The 21,008-nt window shown below is 49.9% G+C and overlaps 1 protein-coding gene across 2 annotated transcripts in view; it reads right to left on the bottom strand.

Moving 5' to 3' along the window:
- sh3kbp1 (SH3-domain kinase binding protein 1) overlaps positions 1–21,008 on the bottom strand; it is a 442,493-nt gene that overhangs the window by 187,034 nt on the left and 234,451 nt on the right. The gene's annotated exons all lie outside the window — the stretch shown is intronic.

Genomic DNA, 21,008 nt, shown 5'->3' with positions numbered 1-21,008 from the left:
GGATATTATGGATTGACCATTAGGTTTATTTTCACAGTAACATAATTGCAGTGTTAATGTAATGCCTACTTGTGACATTAATAAAGATTATTATTATTTTTTATCTGTGTTTACACAATCACATCTGGGCACAATCCTTGCTGCTCTCCTTATATTATTTCACCTGCAAGTACAGGATCACATTCGTCATGTATGCCAACAACACCAAACTTAACCTCAACAACCTGCATTCCATAATTGCTACACACTCGTGAATATCAAGTGCTAAATAGCAAAACATGTTTCTGCAAATAAACCTTAGTTAGAACCAAAGCTCTCCTCTTCAGTTTACCCAAGCATAAACCTCCCTCAGCCTAATCTGCACTAACTTTTCCCACTGCCACTTCAGCAATATTTGATCTCTGGCTGAATCTCCTTCCTTAGGTCTGATATTTTGCCATAAATCACTTTCTTCCACCACTGGTACTTTCCTAATCTCCATTAAAACCCCAATTTGTATTAACCTTCTCAAAAATGCTCTCCTTTCCCACCTTCCAAATCCACAAAGCCAGTCTATTTAGAACTCGGCCGTCAAGGAACAATCACATATTCCATTCACCAGACAAAAAAGCCATACACCATATGCTGCTGTACCCCAACATATGAATTTTTACACTCCTTAGGGCCGGGGAGAGGAGCACAAGGGCACGTGAAGGAAGGGGAGCGGAGTGGAGCGAAGCGGGAGGGAGTGTGGTGAACCACGTATTGCTACTATATTTATATATTTACCGTTATTCGTCCTACTGTTATCCACCACTGTATACATGTTCACTGTTGTTCTTATTCACTGTTACTTAATATTGTTGTGTTGATGCTTCTGTTGGCTCCGCCTGTGGCTCCGCCCCTCGGGGGAGGTATATAATTGGCGGGAGCAGCAGCAGGCTGGCATACTTCTTAGCTTATTAAAACCACTGTTCTCTTCTACAACTCGACTCGTGTGAATTGATGGTCCATCAATTTAATAAGCTAAGATATCACAATGGACGCTGCTCTTAAGCCTGACCGACTTGAACTCGACCCTCAGGCAGGTGAAGCCACTGCAATCTTTGAGCATTGGCTAAGTTGTTTCGAGGCCTACCTCGACTCCTCGACCGGCGACGTCTCCGGGGCGCACAAGCTGCGTCTCAACGCTCGGGTGAGCCATAAAATTCTCCTATTAGTCAGAGACGCGGCCTCGTACGAAGAGGCGGTTGCACTGTTGAAAGGACAGTTTGTGAGGCCGGTGAATGAGGTGTTCGCTTGACATCTTCTTACCACGTGGCGTCAATGCCCTGGTGAATCGCTGGCAGAATTCCTGCGTGACCTAAGGGTACTCGCCAGGAATTGTAACTGCCAGGCAGTTACGGCAGTGCAACACACGGAACTCATGATCCGGGACACCTATGTGGCTGGAGTCCGGTCCAGTTATATCCGACAACGACTGCTCGAAAGGGGTGCCCTTGACCTAAAGGACACAGTACAACTATATACCTTGTTAGAGGTAGCATTCCAGAGTTTGGATGCCTTCACGCCTGACCACGCGGCATCCTCATGGACGTCGGAGGCGCGGCCATCACCCGACCTGGGCGAGTACCATGCCTGTGCCGCACGGCTGCCCACCAACTCCGGGGGGCCATTCTGCTACTTCTGTGGCCAGGGCCTGCACCCCAGGCAGCGTTGTCCAGCTCGGAACGCGACCTGCAACGAGTGCAGTAAGAAGGGGCCTTTTGTCTGGCTGGCCCGACCTAAAGTTCCCAAATCGAAAGCCTGCCAGGCCCGACCTGAAGCTCACAGATCCCGCAGTGTGGCATCATGCCTGCCGGTACCGCCCCCTTCTGACGCGTCACCCACCTCGTGCGGTCTGTGGGAGCTGCCATTTTGTCCACCATCTTTAACGACGCCCGCCACATGCGACCCGTGGGTCCACCATCTTGGCCGCCATCTTCGAAGCCGCCCATCAAGTGCGACTCATAGAGGCCACCATTTTGGTACCACCTGGCTACCAGCCTACCGGACCAGTCACCCGCAGCTCGGCTCTGTTACACTCGACCAGTCCTGGCCCCATCACCTCAAGAACTCTATGATGGCCGTCCGGGTCAATGGGCATGAGACGTCCTGCCTCTTTGACTCCGGGAGCACGGATAGCTTTGTCCATCCGGATACGGTAAGGCGCTGCTCCCTCCGGATTTTCCCCATGTCCCAAACAATCTCCCTTGCTTCCGGATCATATTCCATGCACATCCGGGGGTACTGTGTCGCAAACCTTGTGATACAGGGCGTCGAGTACTCCAACTTTAAACTTTACGTCCTCCCCCATCTCTGCGCTCCCCTCTTATTAGGACTGGATTTCCAGTGTAACTTCCAAAGCCTGACCCTGAAGTTCGGTGGACCCCTGCCCCCTCTCACCGTCTGTAGCCTCACGACCCTTAAGGTCGCCCCTCCCTCGCTTTTTGCGAACCTCACCCCCGACTGTCAGCCCGTCGCCACCAGGAGCAGACGATACAGTGCTCAGGACAAGGCCTTTATCAGGTCGGAGGTCCAGCAACGCTTGCGGGAAGAGATCATTGAGGCCAGTAACAGCCCCTGGAGAGCCCAAGTGGTGGTCGTCAGGACCGGGGAGAAGAGCCGGATGGTCATCTACTACAGTCAGACGATCAACCAGTACACACAGCTCGATGCGTACGCCCTCCCCCGCATATCTGACATGGTCAATCAGATTGCGCAGTATCGAGTCTTCTCCACAGTTGAGTTGAAGTCCGCGTACCACCAGCTCCCTATCCGCCCGGAGGACCGCCACTACACTGCCTTCGAAGCAGACGGCCGCCTCTAACACTTCCTCAGGGTCCCCTTCGGCGTCACCAATGGGGTCTCGGTCTTCCAACGAATGATGGGCCGAATGGTTGACCAGTACGGGCTGCGGGCCACGTTCCCGTATTTGGATAATGTCACCATCTGCATGATCAGCAGGACCACGATGTTAACCTTAAGAAATTCCTCCACACCGCCCAACTCCTTAATCTGACCTATAACAAGGAGAGATGTGTTTTCTGCACAACCCAACTAGCATCCTTGGCTATATCGTGGAAAACGGAGTCTTAGGGCCCAACCCTGATCGCATGTGGTCCTCCTGCAACTTCCCCTCCCCCACTGCCCCAAGGCCCTGAAGAGATGCCTGGGGTTCTTTTCCTACTATGCCCAGTGGGTCCCCAATTATGCGGACAAGGCCCGCCCACTTATCAAATCCACCATTTTTCCCCTGACGGCTGAGGCCAGCCTGGCCTTCGACCGCATCAAGACAGACATTGCCAAGGCCACGATGCACGCTGTGGACGAGTCCATTCTGTTCCAGGTGGAGAGCGATGCGTCGGACTTTCAACCAGGCAGGAAGGCCCATGGCTTTCTTTTCCCGTACCCTCCATGCCTCCGAGATTCGACAGTCCTCTATCGAGAAGGAAGCTCAAGCCATTGTGGAAGCTGTGCGGCATTGGAGGCATTACCTGGTCGGCAGGACATTCACTCACCTCACTGACCAACGGTCGGTTGCCTTCATGTTCAATAACACACAGCGGGGCAAGACCAAGAACGACAAGATCTGGAGGTGGAGGATCGAACTCTCCACCTATAACTACTTTATCTTGTATAGTCCTGGGAAGCTCAATGAGCCCCCAGATGCCCTGTCCCCGCGGTACATGCGACAGCGTGCAAGAAGACCGACTTTGGGCCATTCACAATGACCTTTGTCATCCGGGGGTCACCCGGCTTCTCCACTTCATCAAGGCCCGCAACCTGCCCTACTCCACCGAGGAGATAAGGACCATGACCAGGGACTGCCAAGTCTGCATGGAGTGCAAGCCGCACTTCTATCAGCCAGACAGGGCTCACCTGGTGAAGGCCTCCCGCCCCTTTGAACGCCTCAGCGTCGATTTCAAAGGGCCCCTCCCCTCCACTGACCGTAATGTGTACTTCCTCTACATCGTTGATGAGTACTCCCGTTTTCCCTTTGCCATCCCATGCCCTGACATGACATCGGCCACTGCCATCAAGGCCCTACACAGCATCTTCACCTTGTTCGGTTTCCCCACCTGCACCCACAGTGATTGGGGCTCCTCTTTTATGAGCAAAGAGCTGCGTCAGTTCTTGCTTAGTAAGGGCATCGCCTCAAGCAGGACTACCAGCTATAACCCCCGGGGAAATGGGCAGGTGGAGAGGGAGAATGCGACGGTCTGGAAGGCCGTCCTTCTTGCCCCACGGTCTAGAAGTCTCCCAGTCTCCCGCTGGCAGGAGGTCCTTCCCGATGCGCTCCACTCCATCCGGTCGCTTCTCTGCATTGCCACTAACGAGACCTCTTACGCACGTTTGTTTGTCTTCCCCAGGAAGTCCATCTCCGGGGTCTCGCTTCCATCCTGGCTGGCAACACCAGGGCCTGTCCTCCTCAAGAAGCATGTGAGGAGCCATAAGTCCGACCCCCTGGTCGAGAGGGTCCAGCTCCTCCATGCAAACTCTCAGTATGCATACGTGGCACACCATGACGGACGGCAGGACAGTCTCCCTCCGGGATTTGGCACCCGCAGGTTCCCCAGCAACCATCACCAACGTGCCCACCCCTACACCGCCTATCACCATCACTCGAATGTGGCGGGACTTGGCACCGGCAACCCTCCCTGGGGCCGTTACCACCGCCCAAGCCCCTACACCGTCTCCCTCTCCGTCAACACATCGCGATGAAGCTGCAGACGACATGCTCCCGGAATCGAAGGTCCCGACACCCATGCCCACACCGCAGCCGGGGCTGAGGCGATCACGGCGGAAAGCAAGGCTCCCGTCAGACTCAACCTGCGAGTCCACTTCACCCCCGCTGGACTTCTTTTTTTTTTTTTAAACTGGGGGTGAATGTGGTGAACCACGTATTCCTACTATATGTATATTTACCGTTATTCGTCCTACTGTTATCCACCACTGTATATATGTTCAGTTGTTCTTATTGTCTGTTACTTACTGTTGTTATGTTGATGTTTCTGTTGGCTCTGCCTGTGGCTCCGCCCCTCAGGAGAGGTATATAATTGGCAGACCTGTGGCCAGCTCTCAGCGCGGGAGCAGCAGCAGGCTGGCATACTTCTTAACTTATTAAAACAACTGTTCTCTTCCACAACTCGACTCGTGTGAATTGGGAGAGCACACGAGGTCCCATGAGGAGAAGAGAGAGGAAGAGAACCCGTGGTCCCAGGAGAAGAGGGGAGGTGAAGAGAGCACAAGGCCCCAAGAAGGGAGTGGAGCGCGAAGTCCCAGGAGGGGAGGAGAGCGCAAAGTCCCGGGAGGGGAGGAGAGCACGAGAGCCTGGGAGGGGAGGAGAGAGCAAGGTCCCGAAAGGAGCGGAGAGCGCCAGGGCTCGGGAGGGGAGGGGACGGGAGGAGTGTGCCAGAGCCCGGAAGGGGTCAGGAGGAGGGCCCGGGAGGGGTGGGGAGGAGAGCCCGAGGGCATGGGAGGGGAGGAGCGCACTCAGGCACACAGGGATGAGAGCGCCCATGCTCAGGCAGAAGAGAGAGGGAGAAAGAAGGAGGAAAGCATGCGAGGGCCCCCCTCCCTTCAGCAAAAACTATAGATGTGTGTCCTGGGCACTCAAATGACCAGAATTCATTTCTAAACCCCAAATATCAGGAAAATGTGGTTTGTACTAATTTTGCATATGCTCTTGAGCACGTGGTCTAGAATGACATTTTTCAGCAGAATATGGAGAGGGAAATGAACTGTCAATGCTGCCGTCTTTTGGATGAGATCAGGAATGCAAGGCACTCTTCATGTCCCAGCAACTCCATTCCTAACTCAAGCATCAAATACAGATATCCTCATTCTGCTTGTTTACTGTTTGTGGGCCTTGGCTAGGTGCAGGTTGGCTGTTGTATTGGATGATAGTGATTGCACTTCAATATATTATTGCTTATAAATGCTTATAAAACATTTCAAAGCTTTGTGAGGGCATGATCAGGCAATATATTAATACAAGTTCTTTTGTGTAACCTAATTTTGTCCACCAGCAATAATGTTACAGACATTTACAGTTTATGCCTAACCATGTTGCAATGTACTTTTAATGTAACTTCTGAACTTCACAGTTGACATGGCCTATATTTGGAAATGTTTTTTGGGGCTGTTAAGTCAGTTCTAAAAAACCTGAAAACTTAGGGTGGCACGGTGGCGCAGCGTTTGGCACTTCAGTTTGATCCCTGCCCCGGGTCACTGTCCGTGTGGAGTTTGCACATTCTTCCCGTGTTCGAGTGGGTCTCACCCCCACAACCCAAAAGATGTGCAGGTTAGGTGGATTGGCCATGCTAAATTGCCCCTTAATTGAAAAAAGAAATAATTGGATACTTTAAATTTATTTTAAAAAGAAAAGTTAGAAAACTTACACAGTTAGTAGGCAGACATCTACTTGTGTTGTTCCATCCAATATTACCATGGCTAGCTGAAAAGATTGTTACTTTTTCCAGCCAATAATTCTAAATCAGAGTTTTGAATCGTTGTTAGCAGTATGTTAAGCTTTTTGATCTAGGAAAGCAACAACTTAAGAAAAAAATCTACCACCTTGCTTTAAAAGGTACTTAAAAAATATATATATTTTATTCCAAACACAGTCAATAACATACACAAACAGCAACCAAATGTAAACAATTTCCCCCTTTTTCTCCCCTAAAGTACCCCAACAACCACCCCTTCCCCTCCCCACTCCACCTTAGCCGAAACCCCCAGTGGCACTGCTGACCAACACTGTAAGATTTGCCGCTGGGCAATCAGTGTGGCAAGGCATCAATCCCCCTCCCCTCCAGCAAGTCCGAAACACCAAAAATCGCCACCAAAGGGCACAGTGACGCCCTCACCCCCACTATTTTGGAGTCTCAAATACTGCAGCCCAGGAACCCCCCAACTTTGTGCAGTCCCAAAACATGAGCATGATTCGCCGGCCCACTCCCACATCTCTCACATACATCCTCCACCTCCGGGGAAAAAAAACATTCACACAAGCCCGAGTTATATAGGCCTTATGCACCACCTTAAACTGTATAAGGCTCATCCAAGCACAGGATGATGAACGAAGGCAGCTCCTTATGAGCAAAATATCTAGATTCGCTCCCCCTCAGCAACTCAAACGTCTCCTACAATTCCTCCAGCCTCACGAACCTCACCTCTACAAGCAGGTCCCTAACCCGCTCTATCCTTTCCTTATACCAACTCCTGTACATCACATCCATCCCTCCTGGGGGATTAATAAGTTCCATCCAACCATCAGACTTACCATGGACTACTCTCCAAAATCAGTTGCATTCTTGGACACACTCGTCTCCATCAAGGACGGTCACCTCAGCACTTCGCTTTACCGCAAACCCACGGATAACCTCACGATGCTCCACTTCTCCAGCTTCCACCCTAAACACATTAAAGAAGCCATCCCCTATGGACAAGCGCTCCGTATACACAGGATCTGCTCAGACGAGGAGGAGTGCAATAGACATCTACAGACGTTGAAAGATGCCCTCGTACGAACGGGATATGACACTCGACTCATCGATCGACAGTTCCAACGCGCCACAGCGAAAAACCGCACCAACCTCCTCAGAAGACAAACATGGGACACAACCGACAGAATACCCTTCGTCGTCCAGTACTTCCCCGGAGCGGAGAAACTACGTCATCTTCTTCACAGCCTTCAACACATCATTGATGACGATGAACATCTTGCCAAGGTCATCCCCACACCCCCACTACTTGCCTTCAAACAACCGCGCAACCTCAAACAAACCATTGTTTGCAGCAAACTACCCAGTCTTCAGAACAGTGACCACAACACCGCCATGGCAATCTCTGCAAGATGTGCCAGATCATCGACATGGATACCACTATTACACATGAGAACACCACCCACCAGGTACGCGGTACATACTCGTGCGACTCGGCCAACGTTGTCTACCTCATACGCTGCAGGAAAGGATGTCCCGAAGCGTGGTACATTGGCGAGACCATGCAGACGCTGCGACAACAAATGAACGGACATCGCGCAACAATCACCAGGCAGGAATGTTCCCTTCCAGTCGGGGAACACTTCAGCAGTCAAGGGCATTCAACCTCTGATCTCCGGGTAAGCGTTCTCCAAGGCGGCCTTCAGGACGCGCGACAACGCAGAATCGCCGAGCAGAAGCTTATAGCCAAGTTCCGCACACATGAGTGCGGCCTCAACCGGGACCTGGGATTCATGTCGCATTACATTCATCCCCCACCATCTGGCCTGCGAAATCCTACCAACTGTCCTGGCTTGACACAATTCACACCTCTTTAACCTGGGTTACCCCATCTCTGGATCTGTAAAGATTTAATCACCTGCTACTGGTCGCATTCCAAGCATTGTTTGGCATCTTTGAATCTGGCTATATATGTGTTTCTGGAACATACCTCTTCATTCACCTGAGGAAGGAGCAGCGCTCCGAAAGCTAATGACATTGAAACAAACCTGTTGGACTTTAACCTGGTGTTGTAAGACTTCGTACTGTGCTCACCCCAGTCCAACGCCGGCATCTCCACATCCTGGTATAAACATATGGTTCTTAAATATTGGGCCCATCACCAACATACTCCCTACACCAAAGTGCCGCCTCAACTGGTGCCATATTTTGAGAGATGACACAACGACGGACCTGCTAGTGTGCCTGCCCGGGGAAAGCGGGAGCGGAGCTGTCGTCAGGGCCCTCAAGCTCGACCCCACATGAGGCCTCTTCCACCTGCACGCATTTTAACCCGCCTCCACAACCTTCACATTTGCCACCCAATAATAATACAACAGGTTTGGAAGTAGCAACCGCCCCTCCTGCCCCCCTCTCTGCAAAAAGGTCCTCCAAATCCAAAGCATCTTGCCTGCCCAAACAAATTCCAAAGTTTATTTATCCACCCTCTGGGAAAATGCCTCAGGAAGGAACATTGGAAGGGATTTTTTTTTACACAGAGGGTAGTGGGTGCCTGGAACTCGCTGCCGGAGGAGGTGGTGGAAGCGGCAAGATAGAGACTTTTAAGGGGCGTCTTGACAAATACGTGAATAGGATGGGAATAGAGGGATATGGACCCCAGAAGTGCAGAAGGTTTTAGGTTAGATGAACAGCATGGTTGGTACAAGCTTGGAGGACCGAAGGGGCCTGTTCCTGTGCTGACCGTTTCTTTGCTCTTTGACTGAAAATTAGACAAAAACCTCGGCAAAACATTCATCTGTACCCTTTCCAGTCATGGGCCAATTGAATACCCAGATAGCGAAACCATATCCAGGCCCGTTGAATGGCAGGCTCCCAGATTGGCACTTCGTCCCTGGGCATTCACCTAAAATACCTCACTTTTTGGCACGTTCTGTTTTTACCCAGAAAATGCACCAAACTTCCCAAGTAGATCCATTATTTTCCCCATGTACTCCAGCGGGTTTGAAACATATAGCAATAAATCATCAGCATACCGTGATACCCAATGCTCCCTACCTGCCCTTACAATGCCTTCCCACTCTTGAAGCCCACAGCGCAATGGCCAAGGGCTCAACAACAATGGGGACAAGCGGGCAACCTGCTAATATATCTCAAATTCATTACGTTCGTCCTCACACTCGCCGTGGGGGATGCACAGAGCAACTGCTACGAAACAAATGTCGATCTAAACCTCATCAGGATCTCAAACAGGTACCTCCATTCTACCTGATCAAAGGCCTTCTCTGCATCCATTGATACGAAAATAGCCCCTTTGACGGGGTCATTAACACATTCGACAACAGCTTGACAACTGCCACCCCTTAACATACCCCGTCTGGTCCTCCAAGACCACTTCTGGCACACACCCTGCCAACTGCCTCGCCAACACCTTGGACAATACACCTTCACATCTGTATTCAGCAAGGAGATGGGCCTGTAAGACCCGCACTCTGTCAGGTCCTAATCCTTCTTTGGGATCAAGATAATAGAAGCTTGGGGAAGTGTGGCCAGCAACTCCCCCACCTAGAGATGGGGCACCAACTCTGTCAAAAACTATTTGTAAAATTCTACCGAAAAGCCATCTGGCGCCGGAATGTTGCACGATTGTATCAACCCTACACACTACATTATCTCCTGCAACCCCAATGGTGCCTGCAAACCTTGTCGCTTCCCAATCTCCACCTCCGGAAACACCAACCCATCTAGAAAATGCCCCATCTCTGCATCCTCCCCCCCGCCCCAGGGCTCAGACCTATACAACCCCCAGTAGAAGGCCTCAAACGCCTCATTGATTGTTTTCCGGTATTGTCACCAACCCGCCTCCCTAATCTGCGCAATCTCCCGTGCAGCCGCCTGCCGCCTCAACTGATGGGCGAGCAGCCGGCTAGCCTTCTCCCCATACTCATACTGAACCCCCTCACATGGCGAACCTGACGTACCACCGTTCCAGTTGTCACTGGGTCAAATTGCCCCTGCAGTTTCTTCCGTTCAGCCAGCAGCTCCCTAGTCGGGGCCACCGGGTACCACCGATCCACCGCTACAATCACATCTACCAACCACGGTAGCATAGTGCTTCACAGTGCCAGATTCCCAGGTTTGATTCCTGGCTTGGGTCACTGTCTGTGTGGGGAGACATTCTGCCCATGTCTGTGTGGGTTTCCTCCGGATGCTCCGGTTTCCTCCCACAAGTCCCGAAAGACATGCTGTTAAGTGAATTGGACGTACTGAATTTTCCCTCTGTACCCGAACAGGCGCCGGAATGTGGCGACTAGGGGCTTTTCACAGTAACTTCATTGCAGTGTTAATGTAAGCCTACTTGTGACAATAATAAAGATTATTATTATTACCTCTGCCCTCTGCCTCTCCTCCCTCTCAATCTTGTCCGTGGGCCTTATAAAATATAACCTTCCCCGGACCACCGCCTTCAATGCCTCGCAGAACGTGGAGAAGAAAACCTACCCGCTCTGATTAAGCTCCACATATTTCTTAACAAGACTCCTTTCAAGGTACTTAACAAGCTCTCCAGTGTAACAGAAGACCTCACATGTTGTGAAATGGGCATTTTGCTTTATTAATTCAATCAGATTGAAAATCAGAGAGTCAGGCATTCACTATTAGAGTGGTCTTAAAGCACCCCATACTCGCTTGGAGGCACACCATAAACATGAGCTTGTAAGATGATTTCAGCTCTGGCAGCTGCAATACTCTGTTACTATCAACTCCTCCCATAAACTGGGCTGTAAATTTTATTTCGATCAGTTGTGCACTTGTAGTTTAAGCCAAAATTGTATTTGGTTTATATTTAGAGTCTTTGGCATAAATATGTACAATTATGAGATGAACAAGCTAGGCAGAGTATCATAGAATTTACAGTGCAGAAGGAGGTCATTCAGCCCATCAAGTCTGCACCGAACCCTGGAAAGGGCACCCTACTTAAGCCCATGCCTCCACCCTATCTCCGTAACCCCACTGAACCTTTTTGACACTTGGAGGCAATTTATCATGGCCAATTCACCATCTTTGGACTGGGAAGGAAACCGGAGCACCAGAGGAAACCCACGCAGACACGGAGAGAAAGTGCAAACTCCACACAGACAGTGACCCGAGACCGGAATTGAACCCAGGCTCCTGGAGTTGTGAGTCCTCATATCTAGATAAGTAGTTGTATGCATACTTCAATGACTTCACTATTTGATCCATAATAGTTTCTATTCTAAAACATCAACAAAAATACTGCTTTGAAACCTGCCTTCCGCGCGTTGCATCCCTGCTCTCAAATCTAAAGTCATCGTAAAATGTAATTCTGGAGAGTGCCCTAAATTAGTCAATTCGCAATTACGAGACCATGTTTTGCAATTTATGAAGTTGTTATGGTGTGACACATTGAAATCTGACAGTTAAATGCTAGTCCCTAAAAGGATATTAGATACACAGCTGCATTTTCCTCCTCCGGTCCTGAAATCACTGCGTGTACTGTGGTGGTTTCACAAGCACCAGTCAACCCATTATGATGTGCCCTAGTGGCTATTGCTCATGTGAAAAAAGTCCACTCGATCTTGTAAAGCAGATGCCCTCGCCAGCAGCCATGCCTCAATAAACATTTTCAAAATAGATCAACTCTGGGATCGAGCTAAATCTGTACAATTTAGTTACTTGTACTTTGGAAATTAAGAGGGGGTGAAAATTAAATTCCTTAGGAGGTGAAAATTAAAGTCCTCCTTAACAATTCTTTAGTACAAATAATTAGTCTGTGGTGAACGTATTATGGTAACCATTCACCACTGTATTACATTGTACTATGCTGTTGCCCATTAGGGCTCCACCTATGGACCATTGTACTGTATTACACCGCTTGTATCATGTTGGTTCACTTGTGGGCTCCACCCCTGGCTCCACCCCCTTGAGGGGCGGTATATAGAGCAGCTGTCCTGTAGGCGGCTCTCAGTGCAGAGCAGTCGCAGGCAGACACTGTTCTAGTTGATTAAAGCCACTGTTCACTTCAACTCTCTGTCTCGTGTGAATTGATGGTCGCATCATAGTCGAAAGCTATTCTTCTCTAAATCATAGAAGTGTTACATATATTACACCAAAAAGGAATGAAACTGGCCAGACCATCCAGCATCGACCCAGGCACCAGAAACGACAACGGCAAACCCAGCCTTGTCGACCCTGCAAAGTCCTTCTGATTAACATCTGGGGGCTTGTGCCATATTGGGACAGCTGTCTCACAGACTAGTCAAGCAAAAGCCTGACATAGTCATAGTCACGAAATCATAACTTACAATGCCCCAGACACCACTATCATCATTCCTGGGTATGTCCTGTCTCAACAACAGGATAGGCCCAGCAGAGGTGGGGCATAGTGGTAAACAGTCAGGAGGGAGTTGCCCTGGAGTCTTCAGCGTCGACTCTGGACCCCATGAAGTCTCATGGTTTCAGGTTAAACATGGGCATGGAAACCTCCTACTGATTACTATGTAACGTCCGCCATGAATCAGTACTCCTCCATGTTGAACACCACTTGGAGGAAGCCCTGAGGGTGACAAGGACACAGAGCATACTCTGTGGGTGGGGGACTTCAATGCCCATCAATAAGAGTGGCTCAGTAGAACCACCACAGACCGAGCTGGCCGGGTCCTAAAGGCTATATCATAGATTATCATAGATCATCATAGAATTTACAGTGCAGAAGGAGGCCATTCGGCCCATCGAGTCTGCACCGGCTCTTGGAAAGAGCACCCTACCCAAGGTCCACACCTCCACCCCATCCCCACAACCCAGCAACCCCACCCACTTGTGGAGACAAAGTCCAGTCTTCACATTGAAAATACCCTCCATCATGTTCTATGGTGCTAACACCATGCTAAATGGGATAGACTTTGAACAGATCTCACAACTCAAGACTGGGCATCCATTAAGGGCTGTGGGCCATCAGCAACAGCAGAATTGTATTCAGCCACAATCTGCAACCTCATGGACCGGCATATCCGCCAGTCTACCATTTCCACCAGCCAGGAGATCAACCCTGGTTCAATGAAGAGTGCAGGAGAGCATGCCAGGAGCAATACCAGGCACAAGCATACCTAAAAAAGAGGTGTCAACCTGATGAACACAAGACATCTTGTGCCAAACAGTATAAGCAGCAAGTAATAGAGCTAAGCAATTCCACAACAATCACATCAAATCATAGCGATGCAGTCCTGCCACATCCTGCTGTGAATGGTGGTGAACAATTAAACAACGCATTTGGAGGAGGAGGCTCCACAAATATCCCCATTCTCAATGATGGAGGAGCCCAGCACACCTGTGCAAAAGACAAGGCTGAAGCATTCGCAACAACCTTCAGCCAGAAGTGCCGAGTGGATGATCCATCTTGGGTCTCCTCCGGAGGTCCCCAGCATCAAAGATGTCAGTCTTCAGCCAATACGATTCACTCCAAGTGATATCAAGAAACGGCTTAAGGCATTGAAACTGCAAAGTTTATGGGCCTTGACACTATTCCGGCAACAGTACTGAAAGCTTGAGCTCCAGAACTTGCTGCACCTCTAGCCAAGTTGTTCCAGTACAGCTACAACACTGGCATCTACCCGGCAATGTGAAAAATTGCCCAATGTGTCCTGTACACAAGAAATAGGACAAATCCAACCCAGCTAATTATCACTCTATCAGTCTACTCTCAATCATCAGCAAAGTGATGGAAGGAGTCATCAACAGTGCTATCAAGCACACTTACCCAGCAATAACCTGCTCACGGACACGGAGTTTGGGTTCTGCCAGGGTCACTCAGCAACTGACCTCATTACAGCCTTGGTTCAAACATGGACCAAAGAGCTGAATGCAGAGGTGAGGTGGGAGTCACTGCCCTCAAGGCAGCATTTGATTGAGTATGGCATCAAAGATCCCTAGCAAAACTGGAGTCAAATGGAATCAGGGAGAAAATTCTCCACTAGTTGGAGTCATACCTGGCACAAAGGAAGATGATTGTGGTGGTTGGAGGTCAACCATCTCAGCTCCAGAACATCACTGCATGAGTTCCTTTGCGTAGTGTCCTAGGCCCAACCATCTTCAACTGCTTCATCAATGACCTCCCTTCCATCACAAGGTCAGAAATGGGAATGCTCGTAGATGACTGCACAGTGTTCAGCACCATTCACGACTCTTCAGATAATGAAGCAGTCCATGCACAAATGCAGCAAAACCTGGACAATATCCAGGCTTGGGCTGACGAGTGCCACCGCACAAGTGCTAGACAATGACCATCTCTTACAAGAGAGGATCTAACCATCGCCCCATAACATTCAATAGCATTACCATCACTGAATCCCCCACAATCAATATTCTGGGGTTACCATTGATCAGAAACTGAACTGAACTAGCCACATTAATACTGTGGCTAGCAGGGCAGGTCAAAGGCTAGGTATCATAGGGCAGGTAACTCATCTCCTGACCCCCCCAAAGCCCGTCTACACAAGCCAAGAGTACTCTCCACTTGCCTGGATGAGTGTAGCGCCAAAACACTCAAGAAGCTCATCACAATCTAGGATAAAGCAGCCCGCATGATTGCTACCTCTTCCACAAACATTCAATTCATCCACCATCAGTGGCAGCCATGTGTACCATCTACAAGATGCACTGCAGGAACTCGTCCAACCCACAACCACGACCACCTAGAAGGACAAGAGCAACAGAGACCTGGAAACACCAGCACCTAGTTTCCCCTGCAAGTCACTCACTACCTCAACTTGGAAATATAATCGCCGTTTCTTCACTGTCGCAGGGTCAAAATCCTGGAACTCTCTCCCTAACAGCACAGAGACTGCAGCGGTTCAAGAAGGCAATTCACCACCATCTTCTGAAGGGCAACTAGGGATGGGCAATAAATGCTGGCCTAACCAGTGACGCCCGCGTCCCGTAAATTAAGTTATTTAAAAAATATATTTTTATTGAACATTTTTTATGTATACATAAAACAAATAAATACCCCGAAAGTCCCCAACCCTCGCCCCCTCCACCCCACCCCTCCTACCATCTAACGGTGACCAGTTCCTTGAAATGCATGGCTGCCATCTCATATAAAACCTCCCAATCGAGCCTCAGCGTAATGTTCTCATAGTACAGAAACTGCCACGTTGAGGCACTGGGTGGAGGTGACCTCCACTCCAACAGAACTTGACTGTGAGAAATCAGTGACACGAAGGCTAAGACATCTTCTCCCATCCCCATCTGCAGCTCCAGCATGTCCGACACCCCAAAATGGCCTTGAGGGGGCCAAGCTCTAATTCCATTTGTAAGATTGTTGGCATGGTGCTGAAGAAGGAGCACTCATTCTGGACCTTGTTAAGTGTGCCCGATGAATCACTTTTAATTGTATGAGCCCGAGTCTTACACTAGATGAGGCTCTCCCTCAGGTTTCACACCACCCCCCTTCCTCCTCCTCCCAAAGAACAAAGGGAACAAAGAACAATACAGCAGAGGAACAGGCCCTTTGGCCCTCCAAGCCTGTACCGGTCATGAAACCAACCTTTGCCAAAAACCCTCAACATTTCCTTGTGTCGTATCCCTCTATATCGATCCTATCCATGTGTTTGTCAAAATGCCATTTTCTATGCCGTTAATGTTTCTTCTTCCACAACCTCCCGTGGCAACGCGTTCCACCCCCTGCATAAAAAACCTGCCTCGCACATCGCCTCTAAACTTTGCCCCACGGACCTTTAACCTAAGCGCCCTGGTGACTGACTCCTCCACCCTGGGAAAGAGTGCCTGCCCATCCATGCCCCTCATAATCTTGTAGACCTCTGTCAGGTCACCCCTCACCCGCAGTCTTTCTAATGAAAACAGTCAGAGTCTATTCAGCCTCTCCGCATAGCGAACACCTTCCAGACCAGGCAACATCCTGGTAAGCCTTCTCTGCACACTCTCCAAAGCCTCCACATCCCTCTGGTAGTGTGTCGACCAGAATTGAGCGCAATATTCAAGTGCGGCCTTACCAAGGTTCTATACAACTATAGCATGACTTGCCAGTTTTTCTACTCTATGCCCCATCCAATGAAGGCAAGCATTCCGTATGCTTTCTTGACTACCTTGTCCACTTGTGTTGCCACCTTCAAATATCTGTGGGCATACACGCCCAGATATCTCTGACTTTCTATATTCCTGTGTTTTGCCATTTACGGTATATTTCCCCTCAATGTTAGACCTACCAAAATACATTACCTCACATTTGTCCGGATTAAACTCCATTTTCCATTTCTCTGCCCAAGTCTCCAACCTATCTATGTCCTGCTGTATCTTCTGACAATTCTCAACACAATCTGCCACTCCACCAACCTTGGTGTCATCCGCGAACTTACCAATCAGCCCGGCTACATTTTCCTCCCCTTCCAACTCTTCCTCCATTTGACCTTAATTCCGCCAGAATCCTCCCGTAAATTCCTGAAATACTCCCCTCCCCCATGACAGGACCCTCTCCAACCACAATGATGGTGGCATCACCGGAAAGATCGGAAAAACCCTCTTAGAAAAATCCCTAACCTGCAAGTATCTAAACGTTTCGGACTGCACAAAACATACTTCTCCATTAGCTCCTCAATACCTTCTCTACGTTCGCCATCCAGTAATAATTCAGGTTCAACAATCCCCTGATTGCTGGTCCCTCTGCAGGACCACTCTCCGAATCCTTACCACCTTACCTGCCCAAGGGAACAGCAAAATAAGCCGTTGCACCCCAACAAAGAACACCTTCGGCAGGAACACAGGAAGGCATTGAAATAAAAACAAAATCTTGGTAGGATATTCATCTTTACCAACTGCACTAGCCCGGTCAGAAACAGAGGCAGACTTTCCCACCTCTGCAGGTCCGCCTTAACCTTTCTCAACAGTCCCGGGCCACCTGTACCCCCAAATATCTAAAATGAGAACTCGTCAGGCGGAATGGCAACACCCTTAAGTCAGCTCCCTTCCCCAGTGGAATGACCGGAAAACATTCACTTTTTTTCCAAATTCAAGTTGTACCCGGAGAAAGTCGCAAACCAATTTAACAGCCCCATTATGTCCCCCATCATCGGAACCAGGTCCGTGACATACAGCAACAGGTCGTCAGCATATAACGAACGATACCCTATGCTCCCCCTCCATTTAACTGGCTTCCTCAAGGTAATGGTCACTGGCTCAATCGCCAATGCATTTGGAGAGGGGAGACATAGGGCAGCCTTGCCTCGTTCCCCGGAAGAACCGAAAATAACCAGGGCTTACATTGTTCGTCTGTACTCTGGTGTTTGGTCCAGTGTACAACAACTTAATCCATGACACAAACTTGGGTCCAATCCCGAACCGCTCCAACACTGCAAACAGGTACAACCACTCTACCCTATTGAAGGCCTTCACCGCATCTAAAGCCACTATTCGCTTGTAGCCAACCCCCCCCCAGGACAATATCACATTCAGTAGGCACCGCACATTGGAAGACAATCGCCTACCCTTAACAAAACCAGTTTGATCCTCCCCAACAACTTGCGGGAGACACACCTTCAACCTGAGCACCTGCACCATTGCCAAAGTTTTTGCATCAACATTCAACAATGACATTGATCGGTATGACGCAAACTACACGGGTCCTTGTCCTATTTCAATAGGAGCAAGCTGGATGCCTGACTCATCATCTTCGGGGGTAACCCTCGGGCCACCAAATCCTCAAATGCTTCCACCAATAACGCCACCACCCGATCTGCAAACTTATTATAAAACTTCATCGGGAAGCAATCCGGCCACAGTTACTTCCCCGTTAGCATACTACCAATCTTACCCTCTTTGTCCATCTCAATTGCTGCACCGCTTTATCCATGGACACCAGATCAAACTGTCCCAGCAGCAGCTTCCTGCTGGCCAAAAGCTCCCGAGTCGGGTTCTCCAAATATTGCCCGTCCACCTCCAAACCACATTCACTAGCCTCTGGCACTCCTCTCTTGCTTCCCTATCCACCTGCACTTTGTAAGAAATCACCCCCCACCCCCTCTCCAACCACCCCCTTCAGAGCATCCCATAGCACCGAGGGCGAGACCTCCCCATTCTTATTAAATTCTACGTATTCGTCCAACATCTTGGCCATCCTCACACAGAAACCCAGATCCCCGAGCAGCACAATGTCCAAACTCACGCCAGAGCCCTGGCCGGCCCCCTCTCCAAAACCACGAGATGTGGAGCGTGGTCGGAAATCACGATCGCTGAATACCACCTCCCCGCCCCCCCCCAACAAGGTCCGATGCCATCTTCTACATCTGGATCCAAATCCTCTTATTAATCAAGACTGTCACCCCCCCCCCCGGGCCTGCTATCAAAGCTCGAGTGGGATACCTGACTTACCCAATGTTTACGGAGATTTACCTGGTCCTTCATTTGCAAATGAGTCTCCTGCAACAGCACCACATCGGTCCTCAAGTGCACAAAAACTCTTGTCAGGCCTCCCTACCCTCAAACATTCCATGTCACCAACCATCCGCCAACCCTCCCCTCCCCCCTTCCCAGAAACCCCCAACCACTCCCTCTTGAAACTGCCTCATTCCCCACCATCCTATCCCTCCCCCCAAGTATTCACACCTCCTAGGCACACCAAAACTGCCAAAACAAGTTCAGTGCACCGCAGCCCCTCCCCGACCTTCATTCCCGTTCATTAGTGAACTGCAGCTTACTAGCGAGGCAGCCCCTCCACCAGAGCCCCTTCCGCTCGCCCCCCCCCCGCACTTCCAACCAACAAACAAACAAGATCAAAACCTCTCCAGCCCCACCCAGCTCCCCATCAAAATTTCCCATCAAAAGCCAAATCCCCACCTTCTTTCACCCCAACAGCTACATACATTAAAAGACTTGCAAGTGCACCAAAATCAAAATACCCTGATGAACAGAAACATGTAACTTTTTCGTTACATTTGTCCCCAACCAACCCCAAACCGCCAAAAGCAACAAAGTCTCTTTTCCACCATGCTCAATCAATTCCCAGTCCTTCAGCCTTCACAAACGTCTCCGTCTCCTTCAATAAATTAGCCCCTGAATTTTGAGCAACTCTTTGCTTCACCAGGTAAAGCACTCCGAAGTGCACTCCACTCTTGTACAGTGCAGCCTTCACCTTGTTAAAGGCCGCCCGCCTCCTCGCCAAATCCACCATGGGATCCCGAATCACAGCTCCTTCTCACCTCACCTCTCGTGTCTGCTTGGCCCACCTCAGCACCTTCCTGTTCCTTCACCTCTGTCACATCTGTTCTGACGATGCCACTTTCCAAAATGGTGCTACTGACATGTCTTCATTCTTCCTTAATCGTGGTTTCCCACCCACTGTGGTCGACAGGGCTCTCAACAGTGTCCGACCCATCTCCCACATTTCTACCCTCACCCCCTCTCCTCCGTCCTAGAACCAGAATAGAGTCCCCCTTGTCTTCACTTTTCATCCCACCAGCCTCCCTATTCAAAGAACCATCCTCCGCCAATTCCAGCATGATTCTACCACCAAACACATAGAATCATAGAATTTATAGTGCAGAAGGAGGCCATTTGGCCCATCGAGTCTGCACCGCCCCTTGGAAAGAGCACCCTACTCAAGCCCTCGCCGCCAGCCTATCCCCGTAACCCAGTAACCCCAGCTAACCTTTTTTTTTGGACACCTTTTTTTTTGGACACTAAGGGCAATTTAGCATGGCCAATCCACCTAACCTGCACATCTTTGGACTGTGGGAGGAAACTGGAGCACCCGGAGGAAACCCACGCAGACACAGGGAGAACGTGCAAATTCCGCACAGACAGTGGCCCAAGCTGGGAATTGAACCTGGGACCCTGGAGCTGTGAAGCAACAGTGCTAACCACTGTGCTCCCCCTCATCTCCCCGTTAGCAGGGACCGTTCCCTCTGGGATACCCTGTCCACTCCTCCATCACCCCTAACACCATACCCTCACCCTCTTCCCATGGCAACTTCCCATGCAATCACCTGCCCCTTTACCTTCTCCCTGCTCACCATCTCAAGGTCTAAACACTCTTTTCAAGTGAGGCAGTGCTTCACGTGCACCATCTTCAATCTGGTTTATTGCATTTGCTGCTCCCAGTGCGGTCTACTCTACATTGGAGAGACTAACGCAGACTGGGCAACCACTTCGCAGAACATCTCCGGTCTGTCTGCAAGCAGGACCCAGACCTTCCTGTCGCTTGCCATTTCAACTCACCGTCCTGCTCTCACGTCCACATGTCCGCCCTTGCCCTGTTGCAATGTTTCAGTTAAGCCGAGCGCAAACTGGAGGAACAGCACCTCATCTTCAAACTAGACGCGTTACAACCTTCCGGACTTAACACTGAGTTCAACAACTTCAGACTGTGAACACTCTCCTCCATCTTCACCTAATTTTTATTTTTCTATCCATTTATTTTTATTTCTTCCATTGATCTGTTTTTCCCTCACCATTGTTCCCCCCTTCCCACACTTCACTTGGTCCAACGGTTCCTAGTGCCCCTCTAACACACTGCTG

Source organism: Scyliorhinus torazame, chromosome 8, assembly GCF_047496885.1.
Source record: "Scyliorhinus torazame isolate Kashiwa2021f chromosome 8, sScyTor2.1, whole genome shotgun sequence".
Lineage (NCBI taxonomy): Eukaryota > Metazoa > Chordata > Chondrichthyes > Carcharhiniformes > Scyliorhinidae > Scyliorhinus > Scyliorhinus torazame.
The sequence above is the reverse complement of the archived record's forward strand: the minus strand, read 5'-3'. Positions and strand labels throughout refer to the sequence as shown.